Below are 16,341 nucleotides of genomic sequence, written 5' to 3'. Positions count from 1 at the left end.
TATCACTATGTTAATATTACTATAATTCTTGACATGCAGTTTGGTCTTGATGCCACCAGAGGACAATCTGAGACCATTTGGCAACTTCAGGGCCCGTTAAAAAAAAAGTGCATTAAGGCGATGCCTTTCATTGCAGCAACTCTGTGGCAGACATGCAAGACCAAGAGGACTTCCAGAAGGGCTGCCTGGAAGGAAACAGGAAGCAACTTTTGATTTGGAGGCTGCTAGTAAAATGGCCTTTAAAAAAGTGATCAGTTTTGTGATTGAATTCTACATTTGTGGGCTCACATCTGTCATTTTTAGAGGCACAAATATTTAATTGGCAAGTGTGTTGTATCTATTATGCAGGCACGACACACAGAGACACCGACACACACACAGCTCTAGATCTGATCAAAACACCCATTCTGTTCAGGTTAACAATGACCTCTAGGAAATGGTTAGAATATTGGGGGGAAATGGCAGTCCTCATTCCAGAGGTCTGTCCATGACACATCATGATTGCTGGAGCAGATGAAAGAGGCCTTTGAATAGCAGGCTATCCCTGAGTCAGACCCTTAATTCATCCACCTCATTTTCATTTGCAATGACAGGCAATGGTTCTCCGGAGGTCCCACCTGGAGATGCCAGGGATTGAGCCTGGGACCTTTCACATGCAAAGCTGTTACTCTACCACTGAGTCAGGACCAGTTTGCATCACCTGGTGAGAGAGCACATTGCATCACATATGATGGACCTCCTCCCATACCAGACGATTCAGAATAAATGACAGTATCATACACACAGTCTAAATGCAGTGGCATCACTACAGCTGGCGTGATTCACTTTATTTAATCACCCATTAACTTTATTTTAACCCCACTTAACTTTATTTGTTTTAATATATAACAGTACAGGTCACCAAACAAATCAGTAACCAATAAAAAACCAGTGGCCAAATTGATGTCACTCACACAACTGAATAAGAGTTCTAATATTAGCTCTGATACATGGAAATAAGAGTTGACTCATACTAACACCTTGTTGGTTCCCTTCTGTGTCATAATAACACCTCATTGGTTCTTGGAACAATCAATCTCATTGGTCAGTTTTGAGTTAAGAAAGTCCACTTTTTCACATAAGGTAGTTGCGTTTTCCTTTTCTTTGTCTATAACATTTGATAGAATACAGATATTTCAACCTGGTTTGTTTCATTTTATTCTGCATTAAATTACACATCAAATGTTATATAACATGATGGTTTTATTTGAAATACCAAGATTTTCACAATTTTGACCAGTATGAGGCTGAAAGATGGGTATTTCTCGTTGCCCATTTTGTCTGTTGGACTGCTGCTCTAGTGGCTGCAGTGGCAGCCGGTTCATTTTGGGGCTCAATTCACAGCGCTGGTCATGATCTTTAAAGCTCTATACAGCTTGGGATCAGTACATTTGAGACCAGCCTTCTTCTGTATAATCCAGCCTATAATGTTATACCATCAACAGGATAGAAAGTAATCACTTTTTTAATCTGTTTGAAGAATGGGTACTTCACCTAGTTAAACAATATGTAGAAAGAAAGGGAGATTGTAGAAATACAAGCGGATGGAGGAAGAGTGCCCAAGCTTGGCAGGGAAGCATAAAAGTTTTCACCACATAGATACAGTAACCAGTAATACCCAACAGAGTTGGAATGCTAAAACTCTCAGCCCACAACTCCTCCATGCAGTTGCTGACTTGAAACTGGCAGAGTTTGCAGGTTGGCCGGAGTTACTTAGCAGACAAGGCAAAAAAAAATGCCTTAATTCAATCTAGCTAGTCGGTCGCTCACTTAAGCTAGTTACATTGCTCAAGGAGGCTCTCACTGGTGAGGAAGTGGGTGTTCATCTCTGAGCTTCCAACTAAGGGTCACTCAGGAGCCTAGCAGATAATTACCTCCCACTTCCTGTGGACTGGGAAAGATATAAATTTGCTTTAATGATGTCTTCAAGTTCCCTGATTGGAGGAGAAGAACCCCACCTGCTCACTCCATCCCACCTCTTTGACATAGATCAGGAGTGCCCAAACCCCGGCCTGGGAGCCACGTGGCCCTCACGGACTCCCAATCCAGCCCATGGGAGCCCCCAGTCTCCAATGAGCCTCTGGCCCTCCAGAGACTTGCTGGAGCCCACGTTGGCCCGATGCAGCTGCTCTCAGCACGGGGGCAACTGTTTGACCTGTCACCTAAGCTGTGAGACAAGGGCTCCCTCCACTGCTTGCCATTTCACATCTGTGATGCAGCAGCAGCAGCAAAGGAAAGACCAGCCTTTCTTTGTGCAAAGCCTTTTATAGTCCTTGAGCTATTGCAAGACCTTCATTCGTTCATATAAGTTCTGTCTCTAATATATTCATTTACATAAACTTTTGTAAATTTATTCAAATTTGAAATGCAAATTAATTCTTTTCTTTTTTTTCCTGGCCCCCAACACAGTGTCAGAGAGATGATGTGGCCCTCCTGCCAAAAAATTTGGACACCCCTGACATAGATGGACAGGTTTGGCTGCCCAATGACTAAGGGCACGCCAATGCTGGGGGGAGGAAGGCAGCCACTCCAGATAGGAGGTGAAGCCACATTCAGCACATGTTTGGGGAATAATGAAGTTTCCAAAAAAAGACAAAGGCTGCTTGCAGAGGATGCCCCAGTAGCTCTTTAAGCTGCTGAACCTGCACAGGAGCTTCTAAAAGTGTTAAAAGGAGTTCTGTGTCCAAAAAAAAAAAAAAAAAGGCATACAACAGGGGGAAAATAAGGCATTTTTTCACAGGTTCATTTCTCTTCTGGCAATTCCTCCATTTATGGCCCTGCTCTGGAAAAATTAGCAACCTTGCCTTCACCCACTGGACTGGACAAATCTGCCCTCGATTGTGAAGTTCGGTAGGTTGCTGTGGCCGCACATCACTGCCTCTCAGAGTAACCTAACTCAGTGGGCTCTGGTAGGACCTGAATTCTGTATCTGGGCCTGCCATGCCCCCCCACACACACACACACACAATGCCCCATGGAGCATTGCAATGTCATGTGGGCCACTTGGGAGGATAACACATAGCAGAGAGCAGTGACTGACGAGAACACTGTTGCGGCTGTTGACCCCAAGAACACTTCTTGGGAAGCCTTCTTCTGTATATTCTGGCCTGCCCTTTCAGGTCACCAGAGAGGCTGCTATTAGTTGTGCCATCATTTCCACAGGTGGGAGGAATGGTGGCAAGGAATAGGCCTTCTCAGTAGTGGCACCCACTTGATAGAATTCCCTCCCTTTAGGTTTAAGAACTGCTCCTGCTTAAGAAGCAGACGGGATCCCTCCAGAGGGAATCTTACTTAAGCCTTCCTTAAGTTTGGAACTAGCCATGTTAACTGAAACTTCTCATCCTCTCCCATGTTATCCCTGTTCCCCCCCCCCCATTTACTCTGTGATCCCGTCTGTGACTACAAATTACAGTGTTTGGGGCTCTAACTAGACTAACTAGGCACCTGAGGGAGGACATGATTGAGACACAGAAAATTATGCAGGGGATGGATAGAGTGGATAAAGGAATGTTCTTTTCTCTCACACACAACACCAGAACTAGGGGACATTAAAATTGAGTGTTGAGAGAGTTACAACAGACAAAAGAAAATATTTCTTTATCCAGTATGTAATTAATCTGTGAAACTCCATGCCACAGGATAGGATGATAGTGTCTGACCTAGATGCCTTTAAAAGGGGATTGGGCAGATATCTAAAAGAAAAGTCCATCACAGGTTACAAGCCATGATGGGTACATGCAACCTCCTGGTTTCGAAGTAGGCTACCTCAGAATGCCAGGGTGGCACCAGGATGCAGGACTTTTGCTATCGTGTGTGCTCCCGGATGCATCTGGTGGGCCACTGTGAGATACAGGAAGCTGGACTAGACAGGCCTTTGGCCTGATCCAGCGGGGCTCCCCTTATGACTGTAAGCCTCTCGGGGCAGAGACCTACAATCTAAAACATTGTGCACATCGATGGAGGCGGGAGCACTCATCGATAACGAGCACATTATGACCGGTGCCCTGAGCTTTGGATGTGTGCGCCCACTCAAACCCCAGACGGCCTGGTGCAACGGGAGCTCGCTACCCACTGGACCTCACTGCCTGCCCTCAGACACCCTGTGGAAGGGCAGAGAGAAGCATGAATGGGATGGATTCTTCCCAGGAGGGCATCAGAGGAAGGGGTTTGGGAACAGGCCAGGTGCAGCTGGCCAGGCTGGGGTGAGCCAAAGTGATGGGCCAGAAGAATCCCTTCCAAGGCTCCCCGGGTCACCGGAGGCAGAAGGGAGCAGCAGCCGCTCTCCTGCCAGGAGGAGTATTTTTAGCTGGCAGTGCCCCCCAGCCAGCCAGAGCGGGGGCCGCGGAGCGGTATTTTTAGCAGCCACGTGGGCCTCCCCTGGCTGCCTACGGCGCTGGCTGCAGCCTCAGATCCAGGCAGTCACGTTTTGGGCTGCTGATGCTGCGGCTGCCCTTCTCCTTTCCCCTCCCTCGGCTCACATTCTCCCACGGGGGAGGGGGCTGCGATGCCCCCCACCTCATCTCCTGCCCCACACCTTCCAGATCGTGCAGTGTAATGTGCTGGGGTGGGGGGCAAGGGGGCCCCAAGACCCCCCTGTGAGCCACATCCCTTCTCTCCTTGTGTTCTTCTCCCCCCCCCTCTCCAGGCACACACACACACACATACACGTTTTCTCCAACGCTGGCTCTCCTTCCTCCCCCATCCACGTTCTGCAGCTTTTCCCAGCCTGCTGCTGTGGGTGGGGTGATCTGAGCCCAAAAGGGGATGAATGAGAAACGTGATGCACGGAGAGGGGAGGGGGAATGGGGGAGTGAATGGAGGAGAAAGACAAGAAAGGACCCCAAAAAACCATGAATGAGAAACAGGAGGAGAGATGAGCTGGGCAAAGAGGCAAGAATGAAAGGCAGAATTGTCTGAATGGCTGGATGGCCATATTTAGAAAAACAAGAATTGTATGTGTGTAGTAGATGCAGCTGAAATCAAAGGGAGTTTTTTTTTCCAGGCTTGGCTCCTAGAATCATCACACCTTTTTTTTTATCTCTCACTCCCAGTAGTAACATCTGTAGTAACAAGCACTGCTGTTTGTGGCCTGACACTGTCGCTATATTCAAGGTACTTGTGATACCCTCAATGATGATGATGGCTTCCGGGGGTTCCCCGTCTGAGCCTCAAACACAGCAAGACTGCAAATGGGCACTGCCAAAAAAGTCATCCAGTGGCTGCTCGACTGGATCCATGTCTTCCATACACACACACATCCCCAGAGCCATAGCTAGGGCAGAGTCTGAGACGGGGCATCTGCCCTGAGCGCTATGCCCCTATGACAGCCCCATGGGCACTGCCCTAGCTATAGAGGAGGCGCTGGTGGCTTCATGCCCCCTTTTCCTTCTCCTGTGGAGCTGCAGTGAGTGCCCCTCCTCCAGGGGTGCCGGGGCAGTGTGCGATGCCTCTACAGCCCACCTGCCTCTCTCTCTCTCTCACCCACCCCCCTGTCCAGTGGGAAAGAAACTCATCATTTCTCTAAACTCAAACACTGCCACCTCTCAAGCCTTTTTATCCCTAACCGAAGCTAACCACTGCATCCCTCAGAAAGGTGACATCGACTCAGAAGGGCGTTAGGCAGACAGGTGGGAAAGGCTCAGCTACACGTTGCTGACCTGCTGGGCAGCAGAATCTGCCCAGAAAGCAGAGCCCAATTCATCATCTGTCTGGGCCTCCTTTCCCTCACCCCACCCCCCAGCCTTCTCTGGTTTGAAAAATTATAGCACACATTTATGTTAATTCTACAATGGTAAGAACATAAGAACAGCCCCACTGGATCAGGCCATAGGCCCATCTAGTCCAGCTTCCTGTATCTCACAGCGGCCCACCAAATGCCCCAGGCAGCACACCAGATAACAAGAGACCTGCATCCTGGTGTCCTCCCTTGCATCTGACATAGCCCATTTCTAAAATCAGGAGGTTGCGCATACACATCATGGCTTGTACCCCGTAATGGATTTTTCCTCCAGAAACTTGTCCAATCCCCTTTTAAAGGCGTCCAGGCCATTCGCCATCACCACATCCTGTGGCAAAGAGTTTCACAGACCAACCACGCGCTGAGTAAAGAAATATTTTCTTTTGTCTCTTCTATTATTAGTCTCTAAATATGGAGTGTTCTAACTCTCCCAACACTCAATTTTAGTGGATGTCCCCTGGTTCTGGTGTTATGTGACGTCCTTTAGATGCTTCTCTCTGTCTCTAGATTCTTCTCTACACACTGGAAACCAGAGGCCTAACTCATGAAGTCACTACTGGGTCTTGTAAACCTGCAGCAGCAGTCCTGGCTCCCAGTGGCCCTGGCAGGTCTCACTCTCCCTGATGATTATGGTGCTTGTCTTTCCAGCTGGACACCACACCCTATTGGCTCCTCCTGCCTGTGTACAGAAATGCAGGAAGAAGGAAGGAAGGAAAGTCCTCTAGGTATATGGTTTGCTCCTGAGACAGCATGCAGTGGGGAGGCACCTTTCTCTCTGCCTCTATCTACAGCTCCTAGAGTTTCCTCTACAAGTGTGCTCTCTCTCTCTCTCTCTCTCTCTCTCTCTCTCTCTCTCTCTAGGGCTGGACATAAAATCTGGACATTCCGGATTGGTTCAGGGATGGCTCTGCATAAACATTCTCAAGCTTGATCTATAATGTAGCTTCAGTGCTTTTCGTCACAGTAATTGGCTTGCAATCCAGGCCCGGCCCAGATCTCAGACTTGCAGGCCTGGGTGAAGTGTCCCCTTCCTTCCCCACACCTCTGAACCACGCTTGGGGCCTGCCAGCAGGGCCTACCCATCCATATGGTCGATTGAGGATGTTGCCCCAGGCAACAGACTGGCAAGAGGTGCCCATCTGCCTGCTTGTCTCCACTGCTCTTCTTGCACCCTAGATTTGAAAAGGAAGAGGACAATGCAGTGGAAGAGGAAGTGTGAAGGAGAGGAGAGTAATGGGCTAGAATAGAGTTTCTAGCCCACCACTCTAGCACTCTCCTCTCCTCTCTCTTTTTTGCTCCACTTCACTCTGACTCTTCCAATCCAGGGAGCAGGAGGAGCAGAAGTTGGGACATCACCAGGTAAGGGGAAACGGCAGCATTTGGCAAATTGCTTTGGGAACCAAGAGGTCCGGAGCCAGCCCTGCTGCCAGGAAGAATTAAAGGGTGCCTAGATTAATGTCTAGTAGGTCATTGTCTTTCCCAAAGGCTGTGTGAAAAACAGTATGTAGTTCATGTTATGTAGTATGTAGTACTACATACTAGTATGTATATAGTACATACTAGTTATATAGTACTACATACTAGTATGTAGTATGTAGTATGTAGTATGTAGTACATACTAGTATGTTATACTATGTTATACTATGTTATACTAGTATAACTAGTATGTAGTTATGTAGTATGTAGTTCCAGCCTTCCCAGCATCAAGATCACATGCAGTTATCATGGTGCTGCCTGCGACACTGACCACTCCCTGGTGTGCAGCAGAGTGAAACTGCAAACAAAGCAACTGTATCACACGAAAAAGGAAGGAAGACCTCGCATTGATACCAGCAAGACCCGGGATCAGAGAAAAGTGGAGGAATTTGCACAAGCGCTTGAGGAATCTCTTCCAGGCCCGGCCGACGCAAACGCATCCAACAGATGGGAACATTTCAAGAATACCGTTTACAACACCGCCTTGTCCATATTCGGCAAGAAGACCAACAAGGCGGCAGACTGGTTTGAAGCCCACTCTGAGGAGTTGACACCAGACATTGAGGAAAAGAGGAGAGCTCAAGCAGCATACAAGGCCTGTCCCAGTGAGCGCAACCTGCAGGTCCTCCGAACTGCTCGCAGCAAAGTCCAACAGACTGCCAGGAGATGTGCTAACGACTACTGGCTCCAGCTCTGTTCCGAGATACAGATAGCAGCTGACACGGGCAACATCAAGGGGATGTATGATGGTATCAAGCAGGCCCTAGGTCCAACACAGAAGAAAATTGCCCCTCTGAAGTCTGCCACAGGCGAGGTGATCCAGGATCGGGCGCAGCAGATGGAACGCTGGGTGCAGCACTACTCTGAGCTATATTCCAGAGAAAATGTAGTCACCGAAGAAGCACTGAACAACATTGAGTGCCTGCCTGTGCTGGAAGAGCTTGACAGTGAACCAACCCTAGAAGAACTTCACGTGGCCCTGGACTCCCTTGCCTTTGGCAAGGCACCTGGAAAAGACAGCATCCCTGCTGAAGTCCTAAAATGCTGCAAAGAGATCATCGTCACTGAGCTGCATGAAATCCTCTGTCTCTGCTGGAGAGAAGGTGGAGTACCTCAAGACATGAGGGATGCAAACATCATCACGCTGTACAAGAACAAAGGTGACAGGGGTGACTGCAACAACTACCGCGGCATCTCTCTCCTTAGCGTTGTAGGAAAGCTGTTTGCCCGAGTTGTACTAAAGAGGCTCCAGGTACTTGCAGAGAGCGTCTATCCAGAATCGCAGTGTGGATTCCGAGCCAACAGGTCCACCACTGATATGGTATTCTCCCTTAGACAACTGCAGGAGAAATGCAGGGAACAACGACAGCCACTCTTTATAGCCTTCATAGATCTCACAAAGGCTTTCGACCTGGTCAGCAGAGACGGACTCTTCAAGATTCTCCCCAAGATTGGATGTCCACCCAGGCTCCACAGCATCATCAGATCTTTCCACAAGGACATGAAGGGCACTGTTGTCTTCGATGGCTCCACATCAGACCCTTTTGACATCCGAAGCGGAGTGAAGCAGGGCTGTGTTCTTGCACCAACCTTGTTTGGGATTTTCTTCGCTGTCCTGCTGAAGCAGGCCTTTGGAACTGCAACAGAAGGCATCTATCTCCGGACCAGATCAGACGGAAAGCTCTTCAACCTCTCCAGACTGAGAGCAAAATCCAAAGTCCAGCTGAAATGTCTGCGTGACTTCCTCTTTGCCGACAATGCAGCTGTCACTACCCACTCTGCCAAAGATCTCCAGCAGCTCAGGGATCGTTTTAGCAAGGCCTGCCAAGATTTTGGACTGACAATCAGCCTGAAGAAAACACAGGTCATGGTTCAGGATGTGGACTCACCTCCCTGCATTACAATCTCTGAGCATGAACTGGAGGTTGTCCATGACTTTGTGTACCTTGGCTCAACGATCTCCGACACTCATTCTCTCGATACCGAGCTAAACAAGCGCATCGGTAAAGCAGCTACCACGTTTTCCAGACTCACAAAGAGAGTCTGGTCCAACAAGAAGCTGACGGAACATACCAAGATCCAGGTCTACAGAGCTTGCGTCCTGAGTACACTTCTGTACTGCAGCGAGTCATGGACTCTTCGCTCACAACAGGAGAGGAAACTGAGCGCTTTCCACATGCGCTGCCTCCGACGCATCCTCGGCATCACCTGGCAGGACAAAGTTCCAAACAACACAGTCCTGGAACGTGCTGGAATCCCTAGCATGTATTCACTGCTGAAACAGAGACGCCTGCGTTGGCTTGGTCATGTCGTGAGAATGGATGATGGCCGGATCCCAAAGGATCTCCTCTATGGAGAACTCGTGCAAGGAAAGCGCCCTACAGGTAGACCACAGCTGCGATACAAGGACATCTGCAAGAGGGATCTGAAGGCCTTAGGGATGGACCTCAACAAGTGGGAAACCCTGGCCTCTGAGCGGCCCGCTTGGAGGCAGGCTGTGCAGCATGGCCTTTCCCAGTTTGAAGAGACACTTTGCCAACAGTCTGAGGCTAAGAGGCAAAGAAGGAAGGCCCATAGCCAGGGAGACAGACCAGGGACAGACTGCACTTGCTCCTGGTGTGGAAGGGATTGTCACTCCCGGATTGGCCTTTTCAGCCACACTAGACGCTGTGCCAGAACCACCTTTCAGAGCGCGATACCATAGTCTTTCGAGACTGAAGGTTGCCAATACAAAGTTCATGTTACATTAACGCTACAATCCAATGCAAATTTACCCAGGAATAAGTCCTTAGAGATATACTTCCAAGTAAACATGCCAAGTCTAGCATTCATTGTATACCTTTTACTCTGATATATTTTTAAAATCCTTTTTTCCCTCATCTCCATACATTGATCTAAAGTACCATTGCAACCCACTCAGGTTCACTTCAGATGAAATGAACTAGCTCTTGAAATAATATACAATAAGCTTCAAAACAGGAATAAATGGCAGGAGCAAAAAACACTCTGATAAAGAAATGCAACATTGATTTTGTTGTTGTTGTTGTTGTTGTAATATAGTCTTAGTAGGGCATGATGGGCTGTGTTTGTCATAATGTGCTCCTGCACTTCAGTTTGCCACAACACCACTGGTCATCACACCAGAGACAAGTTGCATAGAAGGAAGGTATTTTTATCCTGCCTTTCTCTGGAAGGGGACCCAAAGCAGCTTACAAAAAAAGAGGTGCAAGTACAAAAAACATAAAATCACAATTAAAGAAAATTACATAATAAGCTAAACCCCCTAAACATTAAAACAACAATAAAAACACGATCACCATAAAACATAGGAAAAGCTACGGCTTCCTTACAAGAGAGGACCAAGCCTTTCCAGTAGGACTTCCGTTTTAAAAGACCAGGAACTCAGAATGCTTGTCGAAACAAAAATATCTTCAGGCCTCAATGGAAAGTCTCCAAGGAAGGAGCAGTTCTTAAATCAAGAGGGAAGGAGTTTCCATCAAATTTGTGCCACTACTGAGAAGCCCCTGTTTCTTGCTTCTACCCCTTGCAACTCCCTAGGTGTCAGCACTTGCAAAAGAGCCTTTTCTGATGACCTGAGGAGACAAGCCAGATTGTATGGAAGTAGGCAATTCCTCAGATATATTGATTTCATTTGTCCATTGTTTCAGCAAAAACCTCCAGAACAGCGGTTCCCAAACTGGTAGGTCACAACTCACCAGGGGAACTGGAAGCAGGGCATTTCCCTTAAGGGGATTGCTCCTCCACAGCAATCACACTGCTATCAAGGGGGTTGCTTTTTACCTGGGGGCAGCGCTGGCCTCCTGCAGGATCCTGTACGCTCCCATCCCCAGCTGATGTCCTCAGTGGCTGCTGTAAATAACCCTTATCTCTGGTCAGCAGCTAATTCCAGTTTTTAACCACAAAAACCAGAAGTAACTACTGATCAGAGATAAGGGTAGCCACAGAGAATATCAGAGGAGGCTGTGAGTCTCCAGGATCCTGCAGGAGGCCAGCGCTGCCCCCCAGGTAAGAAACAATGCTCTTGGCAGCAGCGGCGCTGCAATTGCTGCAGCACCATCTCTGACCCCCTCCCCGCCCACTGACCTGGTTCCCAACTCTCCTGTAGGGGTTTGGGAACCGCTGTCCCAGAGAGATCTCTGACATGGCTGTGCTACTCCAAACAAATTGAAAAGTGGCCTGATGCAGTTCTACCTGGGTCAGGAGTAAGCTGTCCCAAACTGGGTAAAGATAACAGGTTGTCAAGGGCAGCAGAAGGGTTGAAGGTAATCCCAAGTGGCACTGAGAGGCCTGTACAAAGACTCGTCAGCTCTCAATGCATTTGGTATAAGGAGTTCACATGGCTTCTGTCTCTCTTGGGGCAGTACCACAGAGGAGGGGCTTGTGGGTATCCTAGTCTTCTTTATGTGGATCCTGCAAGAAAACAAGCTAGTTCCTGGCCAGCCCATCTGTTGGGATTGGCATGAAGGAGCTGTTTGAGAGTCCAAGTCTACCTGTGTGGTAGTTAGATGGGTGCAGACAGGGCCGGCCTTAGGAGCTGTGGAGCCCCAGGTTCAGAGCCAAGGTCTGTAGAATCTTAGAGATATAAATAAAATTTATTATAGGCTTTATATCTCCATGGCAGAAAGGAATGCAATCCAAATGTGTGCTTAAAAAGTGCATGCGAGTTCATTTCTATGTAAGAACATTTTAATATAAAATTGCATAACTAAGCTACAAATGTGTAGATTAGCTTTGAAAGTAAAATAAAAAAAATCACTTGTTTTCGTGACGGCGAACTTATTTTTAGTTAGTAAAAATATTAATTTTATTTTTACCTTTGTGTGGGGCCCTCCTTAGGACCCAACTGGGAACAATTAGTACAATTGGCCTAAAGTCACTGAGCAGCTGGCACCCACCTCAGCCTATGTCATCCTGAAACAGGGTTTAACCTGAGATGGTAGCTCTTTCTGCCACCTTCCAAGACTAGGAATAGCCGGACAGAAGGAGATTGCTTTGGAGAAAGCATCCTTCGCAGAAGAATGGAGAATCTCAAAATCCCCAGAGTTCCTCTTATAAGTCAGTCTTTAGGAAAGGTTGTCAGTCTGGGGCTGTAGGGCAGCCAGCTCCCTCCAGAATGAACTAAGACCAGGGAGGTTAAATACTGACTGTAATAAGAGTTTTATTTTATTAAAAGGATGAAGAATGGCATAAGAAAAAAGGTAATGCCAAAGGCAAAAATAAGGCACTTTAAGGAAGCACGGATCAAGCAGCATTCAGGTGAATGAGTCAGGACAAAGGTTGGTATCAAAGTTAAAAGCAAGCTGAAAATAAAACAAATCACTAACATGACTTGCTGGTTACTTTGCCTACCCTCAAGACTCATGGTGGTCCAGGATCCTGGTCCTTGCATTCACACCCAGCCAGGCAGTGCTTCTCAGTGAAGTATTTGATGCTCCAATGGAGAATATAAGCACATCAGAAGAGCTCCACTGAATCAAGCCAAAGGCCAGCTTCCTGTATCCCACAGTGGCCCACCAGATGCCTCAGGGAGCACACAAGACAACAAGAGACCTGCATCCCGGTGCTACCCCTTGCAGCTGATATTCTGACATAGCCAGTTCCTAAAATCAGGAGGTTGCACATACACATCATGATTGGTAACCTGTGATGAACTTTTCCTCCAGAAATTTGACCAATTTCCTTTTAAAGGCATCTAGGGCAGATGCCATCACCATAAACTATAGCAGTTTATGTGTTTATAAACAACACAGTCCTGGAACGTGCTGGAATCCCTAGCATGTACGCACTAGTGAAACAGAGACGCCTGCGTTGGCTCGGTCATGTTGTGAGAATGGATGATGGCCGGATCCCAAAGGATCTCCTCTATGGAGAACTCGTGCAAGGAAAGCGCCCTACAGGTAGACCACAGCTGCAATACAAGGACATCTGCAAGAGGGATCTGAAGGCCTTAGGAGTGGACCTCAACAGGTGGGAAACCCTGGCCTCTGAGCAGCCCGCTTGGAGGCAGGCTGTGCAGCATGGCCTTTCCCAGTTTGAAGAGACACTTGGCCAACAGTCTGAGGCAAAGAGGCAAAGAAGGAAGGCCCATAGCCAGGGAAACAGACCAGGGACAGACTGCACTTGCTCCTGGTGTGGAAGGGATTGTCACTCCCGAATCGGCCTTTTCAGCCACACTAGACGCTGTTCCAGAACCACCTTTCAGAGCGCGATACCATAGTCTTTCGAGACTGAAGGTTGCCAACTACAAACTATAGCAAGGAGTTCCACAGACTAATTACATGCTGGGTAAAGAAATATTTTCTTTTGTCTTTCCTAACTCTCCCAACACTCAATTTCAGAGGATGTTCCTTGGTTCTGGTGTTGGGGTGAGAGAAAAGAACATCCCTCTATCTACTCCATACAACCCCTGCATAATTTTGTATGTCACAATCACGTCCCCTCTCAAGCACCTTTTTTCTAGACTAGAGCAAGATAAATGAATTTAGAGGGGTTCATGGCCCTATTTTTTATAATTAACCAGGGGTTAACCAGGGGTTTCAACTGGGGTTTCAACCTCTGGAGGTTCACCAGGTTTCAACTGGGGGATTGGACAAGGGGGGAGGGTCACCGGAGCCCTTCACATTCCTCCATTTTGGCATCAGATCAGTGAGCTGGCTCAAAGCCAGGACTGTTGGTTTCTTCTGGCCCAAAGAAGAAGGTCAACAAGAACTATAGGGAGCAATGGCAACTTCATCTGAATGGCTCTGGAGACCTGAAGGATGCTGATGCACTCTAGGAGCTCTCCCGGGTGATAGGAAGATCTGACCCAAGTGAAACATATTCAGACTCAAAGAAGTCCCAGAGAAATACTACAACACTGTCTTATGTCTGTTTTTGGCAACTTATAGATGCATCCCAAAGGACTGACATAAGGGGTTAGGATTGCACCCTTAGTCATGTGGACTAATTTCATGAATTGCAATGATTCAGGCAGCCCAATCCTAACTGGTTAGAGGGGGCAGCAAAAAAGAGCAGGCAAAGGTGAATAAGATAAGCTTGGTGACCAGAAGACACATATCATGTGGTTGTTATAGGACTATACCACTCCAACAGTGGGTGGGGAATCAAGTGTTAGAGTCCCCCCATCTTTTAAAAAAACGAACATGAATTTTATGTACACTTCAAATTAGCACCTCCCCCTGACAGGCTGGAACGTGTAAAGGGAGTTGGGGTTTATGCATTTTGTTTTGCTTTGAAAGGTTTAAAACTCAAACAGTCAGTTTCCACCTGCATTCTGAAGAGGTGGTATTCAGCAAGGGATAGATCATGTGAGACCGATGGTGATCATTTGTTACATTGAAGTCCGTTGAAGCACAATGGGTGTGATCCCCACTGCAAATTGCAAGTTCTGGACAAATGTACATAGAATCAGGTTGCTAGCCCATGGAAACTCGGGAAGGGATGAGGAGTGAAAGCAAAACCTGGATCTTTTGGCACTGAGGAACTACCTCCCTTGTTACAACTTGTCACAGCCTCTCCTTCCCCTTCATTTATAGCATGCTTTGAGAACTGGTGAGGATATTGGCTAAGAACTGTTGTCCTAAGAGGTCATTGGTACAAATATTGACCCAGCCGTGAAACTGCTCAATGGCCTCAGGCATGCCACCATCTCAGACTCAGCCTGTCATCTGAAGATAATGATACTGCTCTACCTTACAAGGTTCTTATAATGATCACTGAGATAATGTGTGAGAAGCCTTTTGAAGACGAAGGTGCTATATAGCTACTAGGAATTCTTACTGAAGGACTTTGCATTGCTTGTCTGCTTCCATTTGAGCAGATGGCAACCAAGCCAAGATAGTGAGTTCACTGTAGTCATTTGACCACCCTTTGACCCCCAAACCTTCTAATGTTCAAAGCATGGTTGGCAACCTTCAGTCTCGAAAGACTCTGGTATAAGCCTACAGCACCCGGTATTCCCAGGTGGTCTCCCATCCAAGTACTAACCAGGCCTGACCCTGCTTAGCTTCTGAGATCAGATGAGATCAGGCATCTACAGGGTAATAGTTGCTGTTCAAAGCATGAGATGTTCATTAATTAGGTAAGGCCACATTTCACATGCTCAGAGGCACATACCCTTTCAGCCATCCTAACAGGAGCTGAGTTCAATGCTGCCAGCTAAAAATTGGAAGACTTCTTGGGAGATGAAGTCAATGATGCCCTCAAAATGAAACTGGGAATCACATCTCCAAGAGGAAACACTGGGCGATAAATCAAAATTCCAATGAAAATGGACTTGCTCCATTGCAGTCCAAGATGCAGGGTCGACGTCAGAGATTGGTCAGGTTGGGCACTTGGTGAGGTCCATGCCCATCAGAGGGCACACCTCAAATCAAGTCATGAATTCTCAGTACCCATGTCAGAAGGAGCAGCCAATGCACCATCAGAAAGTGCTATGGGGAGCCCAGAACAGGACTTTGCCCCCCATAAATCTGGTGCCAGCATTGCCAAGAGGACAGACTCACCTGGTGTAACATCAATATTGCCTGTTCTATCAAAATTCTATCTTCAGGATTCTGTTTATGTTGCACCTGCCTCTGCACCATTGGTTAGGCGAGACAGATGTAATTCATATTTCAAAAGCCTGAGAGTTGCATACCCGTTGAAGCCAGCATTTCTCATGAGGCCCATATGATCTCATCACCTCCTGACCCATTCAGACCTCCTTTCCACAGTTGGCTGCCCTCTGTTGTAAAGTGGCCACCAAAAATGCCCAAGAAGGCGCCCTCACTGCAAGGCTTAGCTCAACTGCGCATGAAACCCAACAGCCACTTGGGAAATCCATAGAACCATAAATCAAACCATATGATCCTTAGAACCATGACCATACAACTGCAGCCTGGGAACATTTGCAATGTTGCAGGGAAGAGTAATAATTCTCATCCAGTTTATGCATAATACAAGAGTTGTGGTTGCCATCTATGGCTACATCAAAGGGACCTTTGCATGCTCCTCTTGGATCACAGGGCTTGAGTGCTTGAAACTGCCAACACCCTACTCAACAGTTGTGACTGGGCAGGTTGGTGAAA

At 47.5% G+C, this 16,341-nt stretch overlaps 1 pseudogene; it reads right to left on the bottom strand.

Moving 5' to 3' along the window:
• Window positions 1-15,210: 15,210 nt before the first annotated feature.
• On the bottom strand, window positions 15,211-15,330 carry LOC136654959 (5S ribosomal RNA; annotated as a pseudogene).
• Window positions 15,331-16,341: the final 1,011 nt, after the last annotated feature.

The sequence above is a fragment of the Tiliqua scincoides genome, chromosome 5, assembly GCF_035046505.1.
Source record: "Tiliqua scincoides isolate rTilSci1 chromosome 5, rTilSci1.hap2, whole genome shotgun sequence".
NCBI classification, from domain to species: domain Eukaryota; kingdom Metazoa; phylum Chordata; class Lepidosauria; order Squamata; family Scincidae; genus Tiliqua; species Tiliqua scincoides.
This window is presented reverse-complemented; position numbering and strand designations above follow the sequence as displayed.